At 39.7% G+C, this 10,760-nt stretch overlaps 1 non-coding gene across 1 annotated transcript; it reads right to left on the bottom strand.

Annotated features, from left to right (window-relative positions):
* Positions 1-9,952: 9,952 nt before the first annotated feature.
* On the bottom strand, positions 9,953-10,059 carry LOC148561658 (small nucleolar RNA R71). Its single transcript, XR_015886343.1, has one exon. It is a non-coding gene; the product is annotated as a small nucleolar RNA R71 (small nucleolar RNA).
* Positions 10,060-10,760: the final 701 nt, after the last annotated feature.

The following is a 10,760-nucleotide window of genomic DNA, read 5'->3' as shown; positions in this document are numbered from 1 at the left end:
ACTAGAACCACCACTTCTCCTAATCTTTTGCTTGCCTCAAAATTGTTTGATTCCTCAATCCTTCTTTTCAAAGAACTTTCATGTGATGCATTTTTTTTTGAAATATTGAGTGCAAACAAGTTTTGGAGAGTATGATGTTGTAAATGATCAAGCATCTTGCTTATTGAATTTCAGAAAAAAAAAACATACTAAACAGACAGATAATCAGGGAAACAAAATCACTCTCAATCATAGCAGTGTTTGATGTAAGATAATCACTTAACAATACAACCTTTTGGAGTTCGCTTGCTTTACTCCTCATCATCATCATCACTGATCCACACATTCCTCTTTCATCTCTTTGGTTGATGATGCTTAATCCTTCCAAAAGCTTGTATGATGCTCTGCAATGATATTGAAAGTTGCTTGTTCCCCAAGCACTTAGAAACAATGATTAGCATGCATGATTTATTTATGGGCTTTTGTACTTACTTTGGTGTGGGAACACCAAACTTAGTACCTTGCCACTGGTTCTTGTTCATCAAACTAACCAGATGTGAAACTCTTTTTCTTTTTCAAAAGTGACAAAACTGGAAACTTAGGAAACGGCAGCATAGTTAACCAGTTTATCTAAATGCTTGAAGCTAGCATTATGCAGAAAGTGAGAATGTGTTTTATGATGGGATTTTGGTGGAACACCAAACTTAGAATCCTTCATTCTCCCTTATATTGTTTTGGTGTGCAACACCAAACTTAGCTTCTTGCAATATAGATAAAACTAATTAACCTTTTTATTAAAATAGCTATGAAAAGAAAACTACCTCAGGTTGGGTTGCCTCCCAACAAGCGCTCTTTTATTGTCATTAGCTTGACATCCTTCATTTTTTGATCATGGAGGCTGAAAATCATAGTGCCTCAGCTTTTCTCTTCTTACTGTGAACTTCCTTCCAGTCTTCTCTTTGATGATCTCTAGGTGTTCATGTGGAAGGATCCGGTTCACAGTATAGTACTCAGATAATTGTGGAGGCACCTTCATTGGTTGGGTGTTTAATATCACTTTATCCCCTGGTGAGAAACTCTCAGTGGGGATTTTCTGAATCCCAGCATTTCTCCCCTCTATCTCTTGCCTCTTTCCTCAACCTCTAAAATGTTTCAGGATCAAAAGGTGTGGATTCATCGCTCTTTCCTCCTATCACAAAATCAGAAACACAAATAGAGCCAGAAACTAAAATAGAGCACTCTGTAACTTGAGTGCAGTTAGAGTTAGTAGAGACAAAGTCTCGAACAGTTAGTGGGTTAGTCAAAATTAAAGAAAAAGTGCTTGATCTAAACTACCACCTCACTTAATCATTGTCAATCTAATTCAATCCCCGGCAACGGCGCCAAAAACTTGATGGGATATTTTTGTGGAAAAACGAATTTCTCCAAAACACCCAAAACTAACCGGCAAGTGCACCGGGTCGCATCAAGTAATAATAACTCACGGGAGTGAGGTCGATCCCACAGGGATTGAAGGATTGAGTAATTTTAGTTTAGTGGTTGATTTAGTCAAGCGAATCAAGATTTGGTTGAGAGATTTGTGATTTGTAGAATTTAAATTGCATAGAAAGTAAAGGGAATGGGAAATTGGCATGAAATTAAAGAGAACTGAAATTTAAAGTGCTGAATCTTAAAGAACAAGAAATTAAATGGCAGAAACTTAGAACGCAAGAAATGAAAATTGTAGAATTTTAAAGTGCAAGAAATGTAAATGGCTTGAATTGTAAAGGGAATTGGGAATTGGATTTTCAGAAATTAAACAAGGAAAAGTAAAATTGCAACAAACAGAGAAGTAAAGGATGACTGGAATTGAACCGGATCTTAAAACAGGAATGTAAATGAGCTTGAAAGCAGTAAACAGAGGATGTAAAATTGGAATTCAGATCTCAGGACCCAAGAGACTAGATAACCAAGTCTAGATCTCAATGCCTTCCTAGATCCAACAAGAACAATTGCAAAGAAATTGTAAATTGCAAAGAAAGTAGATGAAGAAGCAATTAACCGAAACTGAAATTAAATTAAGCAGAGAATTAAACAAGATCCCAAGGTGAGATTGAAACAGAAGTTCTTCAATTCTCCACCCAAGATCCGAAGCAAGAAAATTAAAGAGTGCTGGGCAAGAACAAGGAAGAAGAGAGATCAATTCTCCTCCCCAATTCTCTTGAATTAAAACAACAATGCTAGAATGTAAAAGTGAATTCCCAATCAAAACCAGAAAAGAAAGCTCTATATGAAAACTAAATAGGGAAGCTCTCTGAAAAACTTAAATCCTATGCTATTTATACACTTTCTTCAAATGGTCTTCAAGCCTTCAATTGGGCCTTTGCTCTTGATGGAATTGGGTTGATAGAGGCCTTGGTTGATTGCTCTTGGAGTTTGGAGAAGAACTGAATTGAACCGGGTTTGGAATCATGAAAGCTTGAGTAAAAGTTTGAGGCTAACTTTTACTCCAACTTTTCACATCAGCCACCCTTCTTTGCTGATACCAACGTTGGGGCAAAAGTTAGGGGTCAAACTTTTGCTCCAACGTTGGCCTCCCCTTGCATACTCATGGCGCCAACGTTAGCCAAAAAGTTAGAGGCTAACGTTGGCTCAAACTTTTGCTCTCCAGGGTGTGTTTTTCATGCGCCAACGTTAGCCAAAAAGTTAGGGGCTAACGTTCGCGCAAACTTTTGCTCTCCAAGGTGTTGATCTGTAATGCCAAAAGTTAGCCAAAAAGTTTGAGGCTAACTTTTGCTCCAGCTTTTTGCCCAAAAGTTAGCCAAAAAGTTTGAGGCTAACTTTTGCTCCAGCTTTTTGCCCAAAAGTTTGCACAAAAGTTTGAAGCTAACTTTTGGTCCAGCTTTTTGCTCCTTGGTTCATTTTCAATTAATCCAAAAGTTTGAGCTAAAGTTTGAGGTAAACTTTTGCTCAAACTTTTTGTCCTCTCTTCCTCCTAGCCATTCCTTCTTGCTTCAACCTTTCTCCAAGCTTTCTTCACCTATCATTAATCAACCAAACACATCAAAGCTATGCTCAAAATCATGAGATATTCATTCTTTCATAATATGTGACAATTATAGCATAAAACCTCATGAAATAGCATGAATTCATACATGGTTGATTAAGGCAAAGGAAACATGAAAATCTACCCAATTGGCTTGCTTATGGCTCAAGAAAGTGCATAATTCAATTGAAAACAAAAGAAAAAGGCTAGTGAAACTAGGCTAAGATGACTTGTCATCAGTAAGCCATGAAACTTGGGCATCAAATTGAGTAGTGCGGTCTTTATTTCAAAATCTGTAGCTACCGCTGGGTGATGCGCTTGAAATGGTTGCATTGTAAAATCAGGGGCTCCAGCCTCCTGGATAGTAACTCTCCTGGCTGCTGCCATCTTACCTGCGCGTGAAACAACCAAATCAGTAGAACGGGGGCTGGTTTCTTTCTCAAATGACATTTCAGATCCGCTTTCAGAGAGGACTAACCGATGCCGAGCTTGCCTTATTCGTGAAATAGTTCTTTCATTCTCAGGATTGAATATTAGCAAGCTTGGATTAGGAAGCGAACGTGTCATCTAACGAAAGAAACAAGCAGCTCATAGTAGCAAAATAAAATAAAATGCAAATAAATAAATTCTAATTAATAACTTTAGCACTCTATTACAACTCTCTGGCAACGGCGCCAAAAATTGATGCGAGCGAAAATTGGCGAGTTAAGAATGATTATAAAATATACGTTGCAAGTATAGTTCTCAACCAACCAGAAATCCGCTTATCAATTTAGAAGGGTGTCACTGATAAACCACTATTTCATGGTTTATATTGTGTTTAATTGTTTGGTTTTATCATGATCTTTGCCCACTTATTCATTAAATAAGCATGCATTTATATTTCCTTCCTAAAGATGTTTTATAGTTGAAAACTTGCTTCCTAGAGACTTTTAATTATGTATTTTATTTCTCCCTTATTCCATTCAATGACGTGATCTATGTGTTAAGTGTTTCAGGCTTTATAGGGCATGAATGAGTTGGAGATTGGAAGGGAAGCCTGCAAAAATGGAAGGAACACAAGAAATTGAGGAGATAACCAGCGAGAAGCGACGCGGCCACATGAATGACGCGACCGCGCGGAAGAGAGCAATTTGAAGTGACGTGTCCGCATGGATGACGCCACCGCGCGGCATGGAATAGCACGAGTGACGCGGCCGCATGGACGACGCGTCCGTGTGGCAAAGCAGAAACGCGAATGACGCGTCCGCATGAGCGACGTGATCGCATGACGTGTGCGATCTGCATAATTTGCAGATTCGCTGGGGACGATTTCGGGCCCTATCTTGACCCAGTTTTCGGCCCAGAACAGCAGACTAAAGCCAGAGAACATGCAGAAACCAAGGACAACATTCATTCCACAAAATTTTAGTTTTAGATCTAGTTTTACTCCTCCTCTAGGTTTTTCTCTCTACACATTCATAGTTTTTAGGATTATTATTTTACGTTCATAGTTAGGGATATTGAGAAGAGTTATTACCTCATCAAGACTTCGTCATTCTAGTTCGTTTTCTTTACTTGGTCTTACTCTTCCATGTTCTTTACTTTGTTTAATTTTACCTTTGGAATATTCTTAGGGATATTTAATATAGGGATCACTTTTATTTTTGATTGACTATTTTAATTTTATTTACAATGTCTTTCCTTAATTTCTTTTCATATGCTATGAATTTTACCTTTACAATGAGTGAGTAGTTCCCTAACTTGATGGGGAATTGATTGAAAGGAACCCTTGAGTTGGAAGGCTTGAAGGAAAAACTGTAATTGGGTTTATGGTTGGATTGCATCCTAATCACTAACACCAATCCCTTTTAATTAAGTGGATTGCAACTTGTGAACGGACGTAGCATTCCAACTTGTTTGACTTTCCTTCACCTAGTGAAGGATAACTAAATAGGATAACCTTTAATTGTCAATTAATCTGGAGAGCATTCCGACAATAATAGGGATTCCAACTAATCAATTCCCAGTCAAGACTTTTATTTACATTATTCAAATTCATCAATTTAAATTCCTGTTTGCCCAATTCAAACCTTTTTTGAAAACCTCTAATTAATAAAATAGCACACTTTTCTGCAACTCGTTGGGAGACGACCTGGGATTCATACTCCTAGTATTTTAAATTCAATTTTCTATGACACCTTTCTAAATTGATAGGCGGATTTCTGGCGAATTAAGAACTATACTTGCGACGTATATATTTTAATAATTTTTAATTCGCTAATTTCTGTCCGCATCAATTTTTGGTGCCATTGCCGGGGAGTTGCAATAGAGTGCTAAAGTTATTAATTAGAATTTATTTATTTGCATTTTATTTTATTTTGCTACTATGAGTTGCATGTTTCTTTAGTCAAATGACGCGTTCACTTCCTGAGCCGCGCTTGCTAATATTCGATCCTGAAATTGAAAGGACTATTTCACGAATAAGGCGAGCTCGGCGTCGGTTAGTCCGCTTTGAGGGTGGATCCGAAAGTGAACTTGAGGAAGAAACCAGCTCCCGTTCTACTGATTTGGTTGATTCACGTGCAGAAGACGTGGCAGAACCTAGGAGAGTTACCATCCAGGAGGAAGGAGCCCCTAATTTTACAATGCAACCGTTTCAAGCGCGTCACCCAGCAGTGGCTACAGATTTTGAAATAAAGACCGTACTGCTCAATTTGATGCCCAAGTTTCATGGCTTACCTGCTCAAGAGCCCATCAAGCACCTGAGAGATTTCCAGGTAGCCTGTTCTACTGTCAGGCGTGATGGTACAGATGAAACTTCAATTCTGCTGAAAGCTTTCCCATTTTCTCTTGAGGGAAAAGCAAGAGAGTGGTACTACACTCAACCCCTAGCAAACGTATCCAACTGGGATACGCTTAGAAAAGAGTTTTTCGAGAAATTCTTTCCAGCTGAAGTTACTGATAAACTGAGGAAAGACATTTCCACGATTGTTCAAGATGACAACGAGACTCTCTTTGAATACTGGGAGCGCTTCAATAATCTTCTGGAAGCATGCCCCCACTACATGATTGACAAGATAGTGTTACTCAGCTATATCATACAAGGTATGAGGCCCCAAGATAAGACCACATTGGAAAGTGCTTGCAATGGGTCTATGAAGAAGTACAAGACCACTGATGAGGCATGGCAATTGATCAGCGACTTAGCTGAATCTACTAGGAACTACAGACAGAAGCAAGGCCATTTAACAGTCGTTACAGAAGTATCCTCTAGCAGAGAGACTGCTGCTCTGACTCGAAGTATCTGTGAAATGACCAACTTGCTGAAGCAAATGCAATTGAATCAACAACAAGTTCAGCAAGCTCAACCTTCTCTAGCACGGCAAAGCCAACAGTTAGTCCCACAGAGAGTTTGCGGAATTTGTGCTGATTATAACCATTATACTGATGAATGCCCGCAACTCCAACAGGAAGACAAAATGGTGGCATCCACTCATAACTTCTATGACCGCCCCTACCAAGGGTACAATCAAGGTGGAAATCATAACCATGGATGGCAGGACAATTTTAACCAGAATTGGAGGGACAACAATAATAGAGGAGGCAGAGATAATCAGGGAAATCAGAGGTGGAATAATAATAACAACAGGCAGCAGAACCAACCTTACAGAGCACCTCACCTGAGGCAATTCCAAGGACCACAGAATACCCAACAGCAGACCTCTCAATTTACTCATTCTTCTTTATCCCCTAATGAAGAGTTACTACAATCTTTTGAGCAGAGACAACAGATCATGGAAAATAACATTATGAATAACATTAATGCCAGCCTGAATGGTCTGACCTCTACTTTGCAAGCTCTTGTTTCATATATTGGATCAATGCAAAATTCCAGTAACCAACTTTCAAGCTCCATTGGAATCCCCTCTCAACCATTACCCAATCCAAAAGGAGGCATTAATGCCATCACCCTGAGATTCAGAACCACACTGCAGGAGAGGAATCAGGAGGAGCCAAGTTCACCAGAACACACCTCAGCTAAAGAGGTAGTAGAAATAGAAGATGTTGAAGAGGAAGAGGACATACAGGACATAGCTAAAAAAGAAGAAGTCCAACCACAGGAGGAAGCATGATGCCAGGGCATCTTGGCCAGTTTCATTGATCTTTTCTTTACTGTTTTTAGGTTAGGTTCATGCATTTCCTTAGGAAATAAGCTAGTTTTGGGTAGATATTCACTTACACATTGATTCAAGCATACATTGTGCATTTCACATTATTTCATGAGGATTTTGCATAAGTTTAGTGATAAATTGTATGTTGCATTGCCCATGACTTGGACTAGAACTTTGATGCACTCTATTGCTTGATTTCAGGACCAAAGGAAGCAAGGAAAGGGAGGAAACTTGCAAGATTAATGAGAAAAGTGATTGCCAATGACACTCTCAAAGCCATCATTGCCCACGTTAAGAGTCACATTAACTAAGTTAACGTGAACTCTAACGTGGAAAAGGGAAGTTGAGCCAACGTTAGTGACACTTAACATTGTCACTAACGTTGGCAAACACTCATGAGTGGCCACGTTAGAGCCCACGTTAACCTAGTTAACGTGACCTCTAACGTTAAAGGGGGAAGAGAAGCCAACGTTAGTGACATTCAACATTGTCACTAACGTTGGCCTAAGGATGCAACATACCACGTTAACTCCCACGTTAACTTGGTTAACGTGGGAGCTAACGTAAGAAGTGAGAGTTGTCGACAACGTTAGTGACACTCAACATTGTCACTAACGTTGGAAGAAACCACACAACCCCCCAAGGAACCACGTTAACTTCCACGTTAACTTAGTTAACGTGGAAGCTAACGATGAGGAATGAATGATGAGCCAATGTTAGTGACACTCAACATTGTCACTAACGTTGGGATGGCTAAGAATGGCCACGTTAGAAGCCACGTTAACCTAGTTAACGTGGACTTTAACGTGAGATCTAGGTGCACATTGGAACGTTAGTGACAATGTTGAGTGTTACTAACATTCTCGAAGGTTGGCAAGGCCACGTTAGAAGCCATGTTAACCTAGTTAACGTGGGCTTTAACGTGAAGCAAAAAGGGGCACACTAGAATGTTAGTGACAATGTTGAGTGTCACTAACGTTCTCGAAGGTTGGCAAGGCCACGTTAGAAGCCACGTTAACCTAGTTAACGTGGGATCTAACGTGAGGCAAGGGGGTACACTGGAACGTTAGTGAAAATGTTAAGTGTCACTAACGTTCCCGAACTTATACTTTCACTAAATGATTAACACCCCTTACGCCCTGAGCTAAAGTCTCTGCCCACTTAACACTTTCTCTCTGCAAGTAAAGCCAAGCCCAAATGAAGAAAAGAACTGCTTCAAACTGAAGATCCAAAGGCCCAAGACTCGAAGAGCAAACTAGAAGCTGAGAAGAGTAGTATATATAGGAGTAGCTTTGAATTGTAAAAGGGAGTTTGAGGAGGCTGGAAGAGGAGAACTACTCTCTGTATTTTACTTTCTCCGTATTTTCTAGTTTTATGATGTATTCTCCATCTTTGTTTTCATTTTCTAGAGCTATGAACAACTAAACCCCTTTCATTGGGTTAGGGAGCTCTGTTGTAATTTGATGGATCAATACTAATTTTCATTATTCTTCTTCTATCTTTCCTCTTGATTTTACTTGAAAGCTTTCGATCTTCATCCAATTGAGTAGTTATCTTGGAAGAGAAGCTATTCAAACTTGGATCTCTTTTAAACCTTGAAAGAGGAATGAAGAGATCAAGCTAGAAATGCTTTCTCATGCTGGACCAAATTGGGTTTGGATGGGTATGTGACTATAACCCTCTCAATACTTGATTTGGGAAATGCATGTGGTATAATCAGTGACCATACTTCATCTCTTCTCATGAGCAATTGACCAAGGAATTGGCTATTGATCAAGATTTGAGAGATTGAATTGCAAGAAATTGTAATTCAATCACTTAAGATTGCCAAGGAGATCAATGAGTGCATTGATTGAGGAAGAGATGAAAATGAACTTGATCCGGAGAATTGCAACATCTCCTAAGCCCAATGAACTCCCCATCTCTGATCTTACCCATTCTCTTTAATTTCTGCCATTTACTTTTATGAGCAAATCTCCCATTCCCATTTTTATTTTGTGAATTTCATTTTCTGTTTTAGTGATTTACTTTTTGTTTTAGTTAAACTTCTTCCCTTCCCTGTCTACTCTTTTGTTCTTCTTTGTTATTTTTAATTCTGTTTGCTAACCCACTAACTGTTTGATATATTGCATCACCCACAACTAACAGTAATTCTGACACAAATACTTTCTGCACCTATCTTTTCTTGCTTGCACTTGATGGTTGTATGACAGGGAGAAGAAGCGGGGCTTCAACTTCCTTTGATTCTGAACCTGAGAGGACCTTCCTTAGATTAAGGAGGGAGGCAAGAGGAAAGAAAGTGGTTGGTGCTGAGGAAGAAGAGGAATTCTTTGAAACAAACATGGAAGACAACATGGAAAACCATCATGAAGAAAAAGATCACAAGCATGGGGGAAGAGGTAGAGCAAATCATGCTGGGGAGGATAGAAGAGTTTTGGGCTCTTACATCAATCCAAACCCAGGCAATTGTGGAAGTAGCATCCAAAAGCCAACAATACATGCCAACAACTTTGAACTTAAACCACAGCTCATCACCCTTGTTCAGAACAACTGTTCGTTTGGAGGAAGTGTTCAAGAAGACCCCAATCAACATTTAACCACCTTCCTGAGAATATGTGACATAGTGAAGTCTAATGGTGTTCATCATGATGCCTATAGACTGCTCTTATTTCCATTCTCACTCAGGGACAAGGCAGCCAAATGGCTGGAATCTTTCCCAAGGGAAAGCTTGACAACTTAGGAAGACGTGGTGAACAAATTCTTAGCAAGATTTTACCCTCCTCAACGAATCAATAGGATGAGAGCTGAGGTCTAAACTTTCAGGCAACAAGATGGTGAGACTCTATATGAAGCATGGGAGAGGTTCAAGGACTTAACAAGGAGGTGTCCACCTGACATGTTCAACGAATGGGTGCAGCTGCACATTTTCTATGAAGGGCTCTCTTATGAGTCAAAGAAGGCCGTAGACCATTCATCTGGAGGATCTTTAAACAAGAAGAAGACCATTGAGGAAGCCATAGATGTTATTGAAACAGTAGCAGAGAACGACTACTTCTATGCTTCCGAAAGAAGGAACACAAGAGGAGTAATGGAGCTAAACAATGTAGATGCTCTGTTGGCCCAAAACAAGCTCATTACCCAGCAGCTGGCTGACCTAACCAAGAAGATGGAGATGAACCAAGTAGTAGCGATCTCCACTTCATCAACAATCTAAGAAGGAGTGAATGAAGAAGCAGAGGTGAGTCAGGAGCAAGCCAACTACATTGGGAGTTCACCAAGGAAAAACTATGATCCATACTCCAAGACCTACAACCCTGGATGGAGAAACCACCCAAACTTTGGGTGGAGAAGTGAGCAAGATCAAAACCAAGACTAGAGACATTACAACTCCAACAACAATGCAGCTCACCAGCAATTCACATAGAGGACGTCTCAACACCCCCACAACAACACTTCTTCATATGCTTATCAAAACCAAAATAGCACATCTGCTCCGAATCACCCATCAATTGATGACAAGCTCTCTAAGATTGAAGCCTTACTTGAAGGAATATGCCAAGAGATTCAAGAAAATAAGGTGTTCAAAGAGGAAGTGTGAGCCA

This window comes from Arachis ipaensis, chromosome B6, assembly GCF_059453495.1.
Source record: "Arachis ipaensis isolate K30076 ecotype BB chromosome B6, ASM5945349v1, whole genome shotgun sequence".
NCBI lineage: Eukaryota > Viridiplantae > Streptophyta > Magnoliopsida > Fabales > Fabaceae > Arachis > Arachis ipaensis.
The sequence above is the reverse complement of the archived record's forward strand: the minus strand, read 5'-3'. Positions and strand labels throughout refer to the sequence as shown.